The sequence below is a fragment of the Chiloscyllium punctatum genome, chromosome 24, assembly GCF_047496795.1.
Source record: "Chiloscyllium punctatum isolate Juve2018m chromosome 24, sChiPun1.3, whole genome shotgun sequence".
NCBI lineage: Eukaryota > Metazoa > Chordata > Chondrichthyes > Orectolobiformes > Hemiscylliidae > Chiloscyllium > Chiloscyllium punctatum.
In genome coordinates, this window is record NC_092762.1 from 7,839,585 (window position 1) to 7,856,256 (window position 16,672).

The 16,672-nt window shown below is 42.4% G+C and overlaps 1 pseudogene; it reads right to left on the bottom strand.

The window, feature by feature from the left end:
* Positions 1-5,337: 5,337 nt before the first annotated feature.
* LOC140494848 (trace amine-associated receptor 2-like) lies at positions 5,338-15,184 on the bottom strand (annotated as a pseudogene).
* Between the last annotated feature and the right edge of the window lie 1,488 nt (positions 15,185-16,672).

Genomic DNA, 16,672 nt, shown 5'->3' on the forward strand with positions numbered 1-16,672 from the left:
GATTGTAATCTCCATCGAAATACCAGTCTGTCTTCTCGGAGATAGAAGCTTTCTCCTTGAGACGTGGCACAAACTAGCCATTTTCCCTTCTCACCTTCAGTAAACCAAGCTAAAGTATCACGTGTACCACTGGCAATGGATCCAGGAGGAACAACATCGAGAGGTTTATCTGTGTAGTCTCTGCTTCACTGTCTGTCATGTTGGGGCATCGATGTCATCTTCCTATTTCTGCATAATTAACTTGAAAGGCTGAATGGCCTCTTTCTGGTCACATGGAAGGGGCTCAAAGACCTGACTTGGCAACTCCTGGTTCCTGTTGAACACCTCGATATGCTAACGACACTCCTTCCCTCCTCGTGTAATAGGCAGGAGGGACTGAATGGGCTGTCCCTTTTCGTATTCAATAGTTTCGGTGGGTTGAATATATTCCGTTGAAACCAGCTTGAGGTGCTGAATGAGCTTCTCTTACTTAAATGTAGAACACCAAAAGAAACATTTCTAGTAAGACTGTTACAAGAATGTTACCTTCACTTTAACAACGCAGTTTTGATGCTATCCAGGTCTTGCTGCACATGGACAGGGACTGCTTCAGCAGTGGACAGGTGACAAATTATTCTTAATGTTGTGTGATCCTCAGAGAATATCTCCGCTTCTAACTTTAAGATGTGGGAAACACATTGAAACAGCTGAAGAAAGCTAACTTGAGGATGCAGGCAGAGATGTCCTGTGACTGAAATAATTGAGCCACACCAACCACAAATATATTCCCTTGTCCTCTCAATGCCTCTAAACAGTGAGGGGCTTACATTTCATTGCCATTACATTCAATTCTGTTTGGGGTTCCATGATACCATACACATTTAAATCCTGCCTTGATATCAGGGCTAGTCACTCTTACCGCGTGTTCATATTTTTCATTCATGTGAATAGGTCACAGTGTGTTTGTGGGGAGTGTTCCCTTCTCACAGAGGGTCGTGACTGTCGGGACTTCTGTATTCCAGACAGGTTGTGGAGGAAGATCACTCAGATATCTGGAAGGGGGCACAATGGAATATGAGGCATCAGAATGTTGAGGACTGCAGGGATTGAGAATTAAAGAGGAGTTGAGGCTTTTGCAGATCAGCTATTATCATATTGAAGGGAAAGACAGGCCTGAAGGTCTGAATGACGTATTCGTGTATCTGATGTGCTCTCATTCTGTTGTTGGGAAGATATCTTCCTGTAAATTCTGTTATTGGATGTTACAGTCAGGGAGACCAAAGCAGTTTGTGGGTCATTTCTGGGCGAGGTATGGGCGCTGTATTTACAGTGAATCTGAATCGGCAACATGACCAAGAAATTAAGGCAGCTCTGGAAAGACAAAGGAGAGAGATGTTTCACACTGTCACCTAACCTTTCTTTTCCCGAGTATATTTTGCAACTCCACGTCAAACTGTGTGTGACAGTCTTCATCCGCTGAATGGTCTCCGCTGTTTCAGTGCACCAGGTTACTTGGGTAAATAGCCTCCGATCGTTCCTGTCCATCAGCTTTGAGATGTTCAGTGGAAATAGGAACATGGGACTAAGGAGAAGCGTTGGTCATTAGACACTTTGAGCCTTCTCCATCAGGCACAAAGATTGTGGCTGATCAGGTTGTGGTCTCAGCCTCACTTTCCTGTCTGTACATCATTGTCCGTTACCATCCAAAGTCTAAGTAGCATGGCTTTGAATAAAACAAACACACAAGGCACCACAAACTTCTGGGGAAGAGCATTCCCATTCAAACAGCCCTTCGTGAATTTCTCCTCATCCCTGTTCAGACTGGGTTTGGAGGCGTCTCTGTTTCATTTTCTATTCCAGCTCCTTCATTTGTCATGACACATTTTAAATGTAACCAGTTTGGTAATATGGCCAATGATATATTTCTCATACTAGGTCAGGTTCTTTGCTAGGCACAAGCCAGGTAAACATTTTTAATTTGGCAAAGTAATTTACAAAAACAAGCTACTCAAGTTATGATGGAAAGATACATGGCAAGCAGTGTTGAGAAATATGTACATTAATACTTATCTTTCAATCTATACTGAGACGCAGTTTGTATACACAGAAACATACACATAAACAGACATACACTGAGACAGTCACAGTGTCACACACAGGTGCACACAGCCACACGAATACACATGCATGAAGACAAACAGAAAAAACTCTGCAGAATATCAGCTTGAAAGAGCTTTTCGTAGCAAACGTTAAATTCAAGGCAAAAAGAAATATTAAATTTTATTCTGCCTCTGATGTCATTCTGCTTACACAAGCTGCTGGCAATCGAATTCCTTCCTGGAACAGTTGGATTTGGCTGAATTCAATTTACTTCAGGCAGTGTGGAGATTCCAATGAATCCTCAACTGGAATCCTTCACGAGTGCTAAAGATTACTGATGAGTTTTCACCTCTTATACGTTGCTGTGAGAAGGAACAAGGGAAGAGAGAATGCAATAAACCGTGACTTTTCAAGCAGGTGCATCTTCTCCAACATTTAGCTGAAATATGCAATAATGTTATCTGACCACCTAATTGGACCATGTGAAGCCTCCTTCAACATGCTTGGGACTGTATGAATCCAACCCTGTTCCCTGCTCCATATAGGATCAGTTTATAAGCTGTAATTTGAAGATGTGTTTGTACGTGTCCTCATAATTTTGTCCAATAAATTCATGTCTTTGTGCTATCTGTGTTAAAATGAACACACAGTTCTCTTAAATTTGAATCCTTACTTCTAGTTTCCCATACCGGATGAAATGTCCATCAGCCACGCTCCTGATACACTCTGCTCAAAATCTTATATGGTTCAATATGAAAATCTCTCATTCTCTACCCTGAAGTGCTCTGGTAGAGGTTTATAAAATCATGAGGGGCATGGAAATGGTGAATAACCAAGGACATTTTCTGAGTTTGGGGGAAGTTCAAAACTAGAGAACACAGATTGAATGTGAGGGTGAAAGCTTGAAAAGAGATGAAAGTGGCAAACTTTTGTCGGAGTGTATGGAATGAACTGCCAAAGCAAGTGTTGGAAGCTGGGAAAATTACAACATTTAAAAGCCATTTGGATGGGTACGTGAATACGAAAGGTTTACAGGAATATGGGCTAAGTGCTGGGAAATTGGACAAGATTAATGAAGGACATCTGGTTGTCATGGACAAGGTGAACCGAAAGATATGTTTCTTTGCTGTATGACAGAATAAAGCTTTCTTTCCAGGAACAAGTCCAGCGAAACGTCGAACAGAGCTTCAAAATAAGTTTAGTACAATTATTTGTCAGTTTAGGGAATCATCCCTACACACAATACATCAAATCTGGCCGCGGAAACCTCATGTACAGATGCAGGAAAATGTCCTGATAGCCTTTGCATGGATTAGACTTTCCTTAGACTTTCCTAATCACGTACTGCATTGGCACACTAACCTTGTGTGATGTATGTACTCGGATGCACAACTCCCGTTGTACCACTGAGTTTTGTGATCTCTCTCCTTTTAAGTAGTTTACTGTTGTTTTACCCTTTTGTCACATAATAAACTTCATTAGCCCAGGTTATACTGTTTCGGTTGAAGGTTTATGCATTAACGTCTCCTGTCTCTATCCCATTGCAGACTCTCGATCTCCACTTTACACCTTATGGAATGACTATCTTGGTGGATGAGGTAAATGAGCTCCAATCCATAGAAAAATACATCGCAGTACAGGCCCTTTGGCCCTCGATGTTGCGCCGATCCAAGCCCACCTAAGCTACAATAGCCCACTATCCTCCATATGCCTATCCAATGCCCGTTTAAGTACCCATAAAGAGGGAGAGTCCACCACTGCGACTGGCAGGGCATTCCATGAACTCACGAGTCGCTGAGCAAAGATTCTACCCCTAACGTCTGTCCTATACCTACGACCCCTTAATTTAAAGCTATGTCCCCACGCAATAGCTGACTCCATACATGGAAAAAGGTTCTCATGGTCAAACCTATCTAAACCTCTAATCATCTTCTACACCTCTATCAAGTCACCCCAAACCTTTTTTCTCCAAAGAAAACAGCTCCAAATGCCTCAGCCTTTCCTCATACGATCTTCCTACCATACGAGGCAACATCTTGGTAAACCTCCTCTGCACCCGTTTCGGTGCCTCCACATCCTTCCTATAGTATGGCGACCAAAACTGCACACAATACTCCAGAAGCAGCCGAACCAGAGCCTTATACAACTGCAACATGACCTCAGGACTCCGGAACTCAATTCCTCTACAAATAAACGCCAGTACGCCATATGCCTTCTTCACCGCACTATTTACCTGGGTGGCAACTTTCAGAGATCTGTGTACATGGACACCAAGATCCCTCTGCTCATCCACACTACCAAGTCTCCGACCATTAGCCCAGTACCCCATCTTTTTGTTACTCATACCAAAGTGAATCACCTCACACTTTCACACATTGAACTCCTTTTGCTACCTTTCTGCCCAGCTCTGCAGCCTATCTATATCCCGCTGTAACCTAACACATCCTTCCTCACTGTCAATAACTCCACCGACTTTCGTATCATCTGCAAACTTGCTCACCCAACCTTCTAGCCTCTCCTCCAGGTCATTTATAAAAATGACAAACAGTTTTTTAAAAAAAAATTTTGCCAACAAATTAAGTCCTTTTAATGCAGTAAAGAATCTTAAAAATATTTTAAAAGTACTCAAATTCAGGAGCCAAATTAAAGGAGATGTGAAACACTTGGACAGAGAGGAAAGAATTGAATAGACAGCATAAGCAGTTTTTCCTGAAATAAAAAGTGCAGTTCCACACAACAATAATAAACTCGTTTCACACATTTTCAAACCAAATCTATCAGACACTCCCTTGAGTATTTTGAACATACCATTACAATGTAACATAAGATGCAGTGTACTTTTAAAAATTGTGAGCAATATAAAATTGTTTTAAGACAAATTAATATTTATTCTGAATGTACAATTTAAAGCTTTAAGCACATAATGCAAAGGGACCGAAACAATGATCAAAGTCATTTCACTAAATGGATGAATGTTTAACAGAAAGGAAATTATAGTTATAACTAATGCTCTTTTTCTTGCAAAATGACCCATATTTATAGAAGAAACATCACCAAATATTTTGAACAACATTGGTGTTATTGCTTTGCTCCTTAAAACCACCTACAGCACTGGGGCACTTTCATCAATATCAACACCCCATTGTTTCATAAAATACAATTTCAATAGATGAAAAAAAAGTTATTGTTTGCAGTCAAAACATATCGAACAGCTTTATAAAACAGTCATGTTGCTGCCCATGGATTTTGGTCTTTTGGCTAAATGGGGAGATAGTCTTCACGTGACAGTGTTGCAAGATGTGTATTCTGTCTGGTGCTGTCTGACAAGTTGTTATTTTGGCAATTGTTGGCCAAAACCTTACAGCCAATTACCATGTAGAAAGCTTGCCGGAAAGATTGATTGAAGAAAGCATAGAATAAAGGATTGAGAGTTGAATTAACATAACCCAACCATAAAAAAAACCTCAAGAAGAACATGGCGTGCTGGGTATCCAAGCAAAGGGTTAATTATATTCATAGTAAAGAATGGAAACCAGCAGATCAGGAAACATCCCATGATGATGCCAAGAGTTTCAGCTGATTTCTTTTCTTTCTCCATGGAAGAATTTTGGAACCTCGTCAAAGTGCTTCTTTCCTGTATCCCATTTTCAATGCTATATATGTCTTGGAGCCTTGCTACTTGGAAAATTTTTCCATATGCCACGAGCATCACGAACATGGGAAAGTAGAAGGTGATAACTGAAGCAGAGACAGCATAAGGAATATTGACCATAAACACACAACTGTGTGGATCGAGGTGTTGTAGAATGGCCTCCAAACCCCTCAAATGGTCATCTAGGAACAAGAGCACATGCGACACCATAGCAGGAACAAACCAACAAATCAGAAGAAGGATGGTCACTCTTTTTCTGAGACATCCTGAACCGATATTTCAGTGGGTAACACAGGGCATAGAATCGATCAAAGGCAATGCATCTGGCGTTCATGATGGAAGAAGTGCACAGCATTACATCCATGATCGTGTGGATTTGGCAAAATGTTTTTCCAAAATACCATCCACAGACCAGTTTGGTCATACTGAAAGGCATCACACTAATGCCAACGAGGAAATCTGCAACCGCCAGGGAGACTATAAAAGCGTTAGTTGGAGACCGCAGTTTGGTGAAGTAGGCGATTGAAGCAATTACCAAAAGGTTTCAAAAGATAGTTCCAGCTATGATCATGGTGAGAATACTGAAGACATCAATCTGATTTATGACTTGCCATGTTGCAGTTGATTCTTTTCCCTCCAATCACTCCCCACATCCAAATTATTGATAGGTTCGAAATAGTTGTTGATCTTGCACTGATATCTAAGGCACTCCACCAAGTTAAAGTTCACTACACTGAACTGAAAACAAACATCAATCCCTACTGTCTCTTCCCTGAGAGTTACCCAGGGTTTCCCTGTTCCTGTGTAGCAGCCTAGGTTGGATGACCTCTTCCTGTGCTGTATAATGTACTCAAATGGCTGAATGACTTTATCATCTTCCTTTGAAAGGACTCCTCGTGCCTCATTGCTGACCGGCGGAATGGGATCTTCCTCTCCTTCTGTAAAAGCAACAAGGTTTGAGTGAGAGAACAAGACATGGGTTAGGAGCAGCAGGTTGCCTTTCATCCCCACGCGTCTGCTGCTCCATTCAGAATGCTAATTGTTGATGTGATTGCAACTATAAATCCCTTTCCTGTCTGTTCCCAAAAAAAAATAGATTCCTTTGTTCACCAATGATCTATGAACCTCAACCTTGAATGTTTTCAGTAACCCACTCTTCACTGCTACCTGGGCATGGGAACACTACAGATCACACAACCCTAAAGAGAAAGGAACATCCCTGTCTCAGTCGGAAATGGGAATGTCCTTATTCCGAAAATGTGTACCCCTCAATCCAATCACCACACATTTGACACAAGGACCCGACAATTAGAAACAGATATCGACCAGTCAACCCATCAAAACTGTCCAGAATCACTAAAACACTCGACAATCAAATACTTAATAAATTTAGCCTCAATCGAAGTTAGATTAATTCCAGATAGCATTAGCGCACAATAGTGTAGGAAATTAGAACATTGAACAGTACAGCACAGTACAGCCCTTCAGCCTTCAATGTTGTGCCAACCTTTTTATCCTTGTCTCAGATTAAACTGAACTTCATACCCTTCCTTGTATTATCATTTAGTTGTCTATTCAAGAGTTGCTGGAATATCCCTAATGTATCTGATTCTACTAGCATCGCTGGCAGTGCATTCCACACACCTATCACTACCTGTGTAAATAACTGCATCTGACATCTCCCCGAAGCCTTCCTCCAATCACTTTAAAATTATGCTCCCAGCGTGATAGCCATTTCCACCCTGGGAAAAAGTCTCTGGTTGTCCACTCTATCTATGCCTTATCATCTTGCACAACTCTATTAATTTAGCTCTCATTCTTCTTCACTCCAATGAGAAAAGCCGAACTGCCTCCGAAATTCTTAATAAGACATGCCCTCCAGCGCCGGCAACATCCTAGTCAATTCTGTCTGCACCTTCGCGAAAGCTTCCAATTTCTTCCCGTAATGGGCCAACCAGAACTCAACACAATAATTCATGTGTGGTCTAACCCAGGCTTTATAGAGCTGCAGAATATGCTCGTGGCTCTTAAACTCCATCTTCCTGTTAATGAAAGCAAACTCATTATACTTCTCCTAACACCCCTATCAACTTGAGTGGCAACTTGGTGATACCTATGGACGTGGGCCCTGAGATCCGTCTGTTCCTCCACACGGCCAAAAATGCTACCTTTGACTCTGTAATCTGCATTTGAATACGACCTTCCAAAATGAATCACTTCAGAAAATAAGAAATTAGAGCAGAATGAAGCCATTTAGCCGATCTGATCTGCTGTGCCGTTTGTTCACGGGTGAAATGTTTCTCAGCTGCATTCTTTTGCATTCGCGAACTGATCAATTGATTCCCTTATTAATGAAAAACGTATTTACCTCTATCTTCAAAATACTATTTTTTCTGTGTGCGGGAGTGTGCACATCTTAGTGTGTAAGTGTTTATATCTGTATCTATATGTGTTGTGTATTTAATGTGTCTATAGATGTTTGTGTGTATCTTTGTCGTCATCTCTGTGAAATGTGGCCTTTGTGGATTTTGTGGTAAATCCACTGAAACTGAGATCAACAGCCATCCCCCTTCCCCCATCTCTATTGTCTGTCAATGTTAAGTGTAGAGTCATACGTTGTCACCTTCTGCTGGCCTCACCATGCCACTGCACATGAGTCAGATTTTTTTTCTCTCTCTCAGAGGACATCAAGTCCTATGAATCTCTCACATTGCGCAGCTGTTTGGGTTTTCAAATAACACCTTTTGAAGCACAGATCAGTTTCCTGTGATACCTAAAGATGTTTTCCCTGAGATACTACCACCCTCATTGTGTCAATTTCAGGACTTTGCAATCCTTTCTCACTTATCATTTGTAGGAGTGCATTACAAAAAATTTCAAGTTACAGAACGTGCAATATACGCTTTATATCACCTTACAAATGGTTTGGTCGACCTTGATTGGATGCAGATGCAGTGGAAATACTCTTTATTGTGTACAGTCTGTGACACGAATAATCTTCAAAGATGAATCACTTCCACGTTGTAGAAGGAGCACAGACATTACTCTACATGAGCATTCTCCACTCTTCGGGTCCTCAGTTCAGTTACGATTCTCCCTATACCTGCCTTTCTGTGTGTGTGCGGGTGTGTGTGGTGACGCTGCTGTCAGTTCGGATGGTGTTGTGAGCTGCTTCCCTCCCAGACTGAAACTCTGATGTGAGATAGTGATGTCTGCAGATGTTGGAGATCAGAGACCAGAGTGTGGTGCTGGAAAAGCACAGCAGGTCAGACAGCCTCCGAGGAGTAGGAAAATCAATGTTTTGGGCTGGGACACTTCATCAGGAATGTCGTCGATGTAGTAGAGTGTGAAGGCCAGCAGAGGGGGCATTGCTTCATTTTAAACACCACAGAGGCTGACAGATCCGCGATGCACACGGATACACACAGAGACACGCAGGTGCACACAGAGACGAATACAAACACTCAAAGACACGCATAAATGAATACAGATACACAGACGCACACACACAGAAACTGATGCAGTCACACTAATACTAATACAGACACACAGTCACATACCGATACATTAATGCACATGCACAGACAGATGCACAGTCATCAGTACGGACATACTATACACACAGTGATACACTAATGTTTATACATACATGGAGAACCTGCCAGTATTTACTTTTCTGCGTGGTGACTTTCTCAATATTTCACTTGCTCTGTGTGATGTGTGTCAATATTTCTATTTCACTGCAGGAAATCCTCTGCACCCTCTCTATAGCTTTCACATCTTTTCTATGACAAGGAGACCAGAACTGAACACGATGTTCCACGTGTGGTGTTACATCATGGCAATGAACCCTTCCGCTAATTAAACCAAACAGCCAGAAAAGCTCAACTCGTCTCGTAAGCTGTTAAAGTACGAGTGACAAATTCCAAATTTCACTCTTTAAGGATAAATAACATCAATTTGTTCCTTAACTCTAAAAGTGAACATAGAAAAACAACTATTCACAATTCTAAGGCTCTCTTTCTCTGAATTGATTGGTATCTGCCTCCAACTTTATAACAACATAATGTTCGAATAAGAAAAGCCCGTATTAAATTACATCAACTTAATTTCAAAACCACAAAGCATCTGTTATCTCCAGTGCCCTCCTTTTCTTTCAGCTGAAGATCTCAAGGTTTGTCTTCTGAATTTTAATGCACGGATGTTTCATATAAAAACGGTGTCTTTGAAAGAAAGATTTTGCATGGCACTCTCTATCTAGATGGCAGTTACTCTCAGTCTATCTCCCGAACTGCCTGCCTCATTTATCCCCCTCAACATTGGATCATCTCATTGGTTGGATGTTGGCAAAACAATAAATTCAAAATCGACTGACTTTAGTTAACTGGGGCATAATTTAAACTGATTGGTTAAATTCGATTTGTTGTCAAATCAGCAACTCAAACTCAAGGTATCTCTTTCACAGCATGCTTTATATTTTCCATCCTACTCTAAGACTGCTAGCTAGTCACATGGCAGGTGCTTGCAAACTCTCAGTGCAGAAAAACATTCACTCTCGCTTAAAATGTACTAAACACACCTTCAACTTCATAACAGTGATTTAATCCGGGCTTTATAAACCTGTAGCATAACCTCACTTCTCTGAAACTCCGTTCCCCAGCTTGTGAATGCCAACACAATATACACATTCTTAACAACCACCTCAACCTGGGTCAAGATTAGGATGGTGTTGCAAAAGCAGAGTAGGTCAGGCAACATCCGATGAGCAGGAAAATCGATGTTTCAGGCAGTAGCCCTTCATCATACGTTACTTGAATTCTGCCTGACTTGCTGTACTTTTCCAGCACCACTCTAATCTTGACTCTGATCTACAGCATCTGCAGTCTTCGCTGTTGCTGATTTGACATCAACCTGGGTGGCAACTTTGAGGGATTTCTGGGCATGGACCTCAAGATCCCTCTGTTCGTCCACACTGCCAAGAATACTGCCTTTAATCCAATATTCTACATTCAAATTCGACCTTCCAAAGTGAATGACTTCACACTTTTTCAGACTTAACTCGATCTGCTACTCATCGGCTCAGTTGTGAATCCCGTGAATGTTTTGTTGCAACCTATAAAATACCTCAACTTTATCCAGAACTCCACCAACATTTGTGTCATCGGCAAACGTACTAACCCACCGTTCCACTTCCTCATCCAAGCCATTTATAAAAATCGCAAAGAGCAAAGGCCTTAAACCAATCCTGCGGGACACCAGTGATCACAGAACTCCAGATTGAATGATTTTCATCAACTACCACCCTCTGTCTTCTGTGGGCCAGAACTTCTGAACCCAGACAGCCATATTTCCCTGCATCCCATGACTGCTTAATATCTGAATGTGCCTTCAGTGCATAAATTTATCAAACGCCTTGCTTAAATCCATATACATCACATCCATTGATCTTCATACATAAATGTGTTTTGTCACAATCTCAAATGACTCAATAAGATTCGTGAGGCATGACCTGCCCCTCACAAAGGCATATTAACTTTCTCGATCAAATGATGTTTTTTCCAAGTATTCGTAAGTCATGTCTTTCAGAATCCTCTCCAATACTTTGCCCACCACTGTCGTAAGACTGATTGCTCTATAATTCCCAGGATTATCCCTATTCAATTTCTTGAACAAGGGAAGAACATTTACCAACCTCCTTTCATCTGGCATGACCCCAGTGGACAGTTAGGATGCAAAGGTCCTTGTTATACCCGCAGCAATCAGTTCCCTCGCTTCCTGGAGCATCCTTGCTGACATTCCTTTTGGCCAAGGAGATTTATCTATCGTTTAGTTTCTCAAATTTTTCATCACATCTTCCTGTTCTAGCATATCAGCCTGTTTGACGCTGTCTCCTTAGACTTCAATGCCCCTTTCAGTAGTGAATACTGAAGCTCAGCATTCATTAAGGACTTCCCCTACCTCTTCCCACTCATGATGCAAATTCCCTCCACAATCTGTGATGAGCCCTACCCTCACTCTGGCCGCCCTCTTATTCCTGACATAAGTGTAGAATGTCTTAGATTTTACCTTAATCCTAAACACCAAGGTTTTTTCGTGCCCACTCCTTCCTCTCATGAGTTCATTCTTCAGTTCCTTCCTGGCTACCTTGTAACCTTCTGGACCCCTGTCTGATCCTTGCCTCCTCAACTTTAAGTAAACGTCCTCCTACCTTTTGACGAGATATTCTACATCCCTTGGCACAATGTAAGTATGAAGCTGTAAATGACTGGGGGCAGTATATCCTGTCACTTCCAGCATGGGCTGCAAGTTTCCCCACGCTGGGCAGTGATCTAAAACAACGTTTACTGAACAATGCACTGGGGTGGTGGACACAGCACGAACTGATCCAGCTTTACAGAGCAATTCACTGTTATACACTGCACATCTCCCCATGGACTGGTGTGGTCTGCACTGTCGAGACAGAGTACTGGTTTGTATTGAGCAGGACGCTAGCTTGCACTCTGCTCCATGTTAAACAGATATCTCATTTGGATTATGGTGGATTGGGCATCTGACAGAACTGACCATTTGAGCTGATCTCTCAGCATATTTATTTTATGTTTTTATTCTTGCTATTGGACCCCCCCATTACAGCATGAATATCCGACCTTCTGTACCTTAACCTTGCAGTTGATGCTCATATCTCCGGATTCCTGGGAACATTAATATCAAGCTCAGAAATAATGTGCGAGATGTATGGCTTGAGCTCTCCTTTATGTTCCGGCTGTGGGTCCCAATTGGCTCCTTAGTGTATCGATAGCTGGCATTGTGTAGCCGTGTTTGTTCAGAATTCTTCCTCCCATCGGCATCTGGGATACCAGACACAATGCTAATGGTTACACAATGGCCCTGACCAAAATAGCCAATAAGCCCATGTCTCCATGGTTCAAAAAGGGTTTCCACGTCCTATCAAAAAGTTCCATTTTCTGGTGCACCATTATTGTGAAGAGGTTCAGGGGTATGTGCTCCTTAACGAACCTGCATCACTCCGAGAATCCTGGGGGAGTTTGCGACACCCACCTCATCAGAATGTTCTTCCTTCGCACAAAATGAACGAATGCTAAACAATCTCTTCCCAAAGATGGGTGATTCGGCGAACCCAAGAGGAGGGACACCAGTTCTACCTTGACCTCGGTTCCCAAGACCCCTTCCAAAACACTCACTCTCGCGCCCCAATACCTACAAAGTTTGTGGCATGACCACAAGCAATGAGTAAGAGTACCAACATCTGTTTCACATTTGGGCACACTGTCTTAAGTTTAGCAAGCCACTCCGATGCCAAGTAAACCTGTGGAGTACATTCAGTTGCATAACTCGCGTCCTATTGCAAATCGAAATCTTCCGGACATTCTCCCAAATATCTGCCCACTCCTCTGGTGAAGATGTCTACTCCCAATTGCTGAACACAAATTCCACACAACTGCTCGATGCTCTTTGAGACACGACCTTCTATTAAATGCGAGAGGGTGCTGGCCGGGAGAATGCCAAGGACTGAAACACTTAATGTACTCTTTTTCAGTATAAAATCCCTAATCTCAAAGTAACGAAAGAGGTCCCTCCTAGATAGCTCATATTTCTGGCTCAGCTGCTCGAAAGACATCATTCTCTCCCCGTCAAATAAGTCTCCCAAACATGAAACTCCTCTGGACTCCCAGAGCCAAAATCCAAAATCCATCAATCCTAAAATGGGAGTAAAAGTGGCAGTGCTTTTATTTGTAAACTGCCCTCACTTTGTTGCATCATTCTCCATGCTTTAACCGTGTTAAGGACAAGTGGATTTCTGCAATGGTGTATAAAAGTCCTCATCTTGTCCATGAACAACAGATTGATGAGGGGATATTTTGCCTGGGAGGCATCGATGTCTAGCCAAACTGACCGTGGGTCTTGGCAAGCCCAATCAGCGACATAGGCTAGGAGGGAACTCAATTGGCATTTGTTAAAGTGTGTAAGATCCACATCCCTCAGCTCCCGTGGTAACTGAAATTCGGTGAGCTTCATAAGAGGCCGCCTGTGATGCCAAATAAAAGATCCAAGTCTCCAGTAAAGCTCCGTATAGGCCTCCTGGGCAGCATCAAAAGTAACATTTACATGGGATATAATAAACAAGGAAGTACAGTCATTTTGACCGGAGCTGTTCTACCGAACCATGGTATCGGAAGATCCTCCCAGCACTGGCGGTCCTGTTTTGTGTTCTTGAGAAGCTGAAGGAAGTTAGCTTTATCAAATTGATTGAAGGCCAGGGTGTTAAAAAAAAGCCTAAATACAGTAAATCTCCATCTGACCAGCTGAATGGGAATCAGATTCTACTTCCAAGATCGGGTACTCTAATAGGACCCCCGACAGTCATGGTCTCCGATTTCATAATATTGATTTTATATCCCGAGAAAGATCCAAATACACTAATCAGTTGGCACAGATATAATCGAGTAATAGAGAAAGAGAAGAACGTCATCTGCATAAAGTGTGATCTTACGCCATCCTGATCCTACCTCCAGAGCAGTAATATTGTTGTCCCTCCGGATGGGCTCAATCACCAAAGTAAATAATAACAGTGAAAGGGGACACCATTGATGGCTGCCTCCGCCATTGCTAAAATTGTCAGACCTTATACCATGAGTGAGATCCGCTGCTTTGTAATTATATATCACTGTCACCCACCTGGCAAAGGCCCCTCCAAGGACAAACCATTTTAGGACATAAAAGAGGTACGGCCACTCCACCCAGTCAAATGTTTTCTCTGCATTCACTGCCAAGCCTGGAATCGACCCTTGCTGGCACACCTGAACCATATTAACACTACACTATTATTATTAGACGACCTGTGACCCCCAATAAAATCTGTCTGGTCCTTTTTCACAATGAAGTGCAAGACCTTCTCCAGCTTCAACGCCAGCATTTTCACCAAAATATTAAAGTCCACGTTTAATAAAGATATAAGCCTATATGAAGTGCAATCCTTGGGAGAATAACACAAATATTTCCTTCTCTCAGATCGGCTGGGAGGCAGGCCTGACTGTATGAATAATTGTACATATCGATCATTGGTCCAGCCAGCATGTCTATGAACTCCTTTTAAATCTCACTCTAAAATCCTTCTGGGCCCGGTCCTTTCCCACTCTGGAGCTGCCTCACCGCCTCCTGTATCTTTTAGATTGTCAGATGGGCATTCGAAAGAGATGCCTGCTCTGAAGTTATACCTGGGAGGTCCAGGATACGAAAAGTAGGCTTCCTCGTCGCCAATCTGTCCTCACAGCCCACTGTCTGGAACAGCCCAGAAAATAACTTCATGAATGCGGCATTAATCTTTCTGGTATCGCAGGTGATAGCGACAGCACACTCCCTAATGGATGTGATGGTTTGGGGGCACTCTACTTTCTGGACACGTATGCAGATCTCTACCGGGATTATCACCATACTCGAATACTCTCTGTTTCACAAACAAAATCGCTCTCTTTGCTGTCTGGGTGAGCACTGCGTTCAGAGCAGCCCGGAATATTGTAATCTGTTGCAACTTGGTTTCAGACGGTCTGTCAAAATATGCTGTCTCAGCTGCTGCCTTCCTTTCCACTGCTTGAGTTAATCAAGCCCCTTGCATACTTTGGCCAAACAGTTTATATAGATGGTTCTTCTGAATGAGTAAAGCTACTCCTCTACAAAGTTTCGTAGAAGATTTGTAGCTCAGGTGCTCGTTGTTGTGGTTCTGTTCGCCGAGCTGCACTGCTCGACATTTTGAATTAAAGGATGAAAATAAAACAGAGCCAAAAACTCTCTTCTATAACTTTTAATATCCCTTATCAGTTAGATTTTCTTTTTCTTGCACCAAGGCTACATCGACCCTTTCCTTTCTAAGGCTTGAAAGCGTCAGTCGGTGAGTGACTCCTCTGACTATTCCAGACTCACCATTTAAATGGGCGGTTCGCCAATGCTATCCAAAACAGTCCGTGACTCCCCAGGAGGAAGGACCCCTTTTATTGCTCACCGAGCAAAAGCAGTAAACAGTTCATATAAATATGAAAATACAACCGCAAAAACTACCAAATCAAAATTTCTAACAACTCATTGTACAATCAAACTACGTATAATAAAAGTAAGAGGAGATTTCCCCACCCCACACACAGTGAGCGTTCATACTTCCCACTAATCCCCGTTGGCTCCTACTCGCTAAAACTGCTCTCCAAACCCAGACAAAGCAAAGCAAAAAAAGTTACATGTGTCTTACGACAAGAAAATTAAAAATGGGTGCTCAACCCGTCCCATCCATATCCAAGGCAGTCCTGTGAAAAAAATACAACCCGATCCCCCAAACACTACCCACATTCCGTACTAACAGAGAGAAACGAAAAGGAAATTATCGAAAAAAAGAACAATGGGAGGGGAGAAATAAAAGGAGAAAAGAGAGAAAGAGAAATGAATGGAACCTCCACATATTAAAAAAAAACCAAAACAAGGTAAACTAGGAAAACCACAGAGGAAACAAAGAGAACATGATTGTCCACATTATTTCAGCCAACCAGTCGATCTTAAGGTGTCCAGAAAGCCCTTTGCATTTTCTTGTGAGTCAAAATTAAACACGGACCCTCCGTGGTTGATCGTAATATTGTCGGATATCTTCCAGTATACTGAATATTCAATTCCCTCAGCCTCCTTTTTATCCTATCAAAGGACTGCTTCTTGTGGATCATGGCCACAGAAAGGTCCTGGAAAAACATAATTGGTAATCCTTTGGCTATCAGAGCCTGTGGATCCTTCCCCAGTGCTGAAGACACATTTGCTTCTCTCCAGAGTGATGGAGTTGTACAAGGACTGGGCGGGGGGTGGGGGGGAGGGGCGGGGAGGTTGCTGGTCTCACCCGGGCTTGTGCACTGCGACCTAGTGGGCCTGCTCGACGTGCACCCAGCCCGC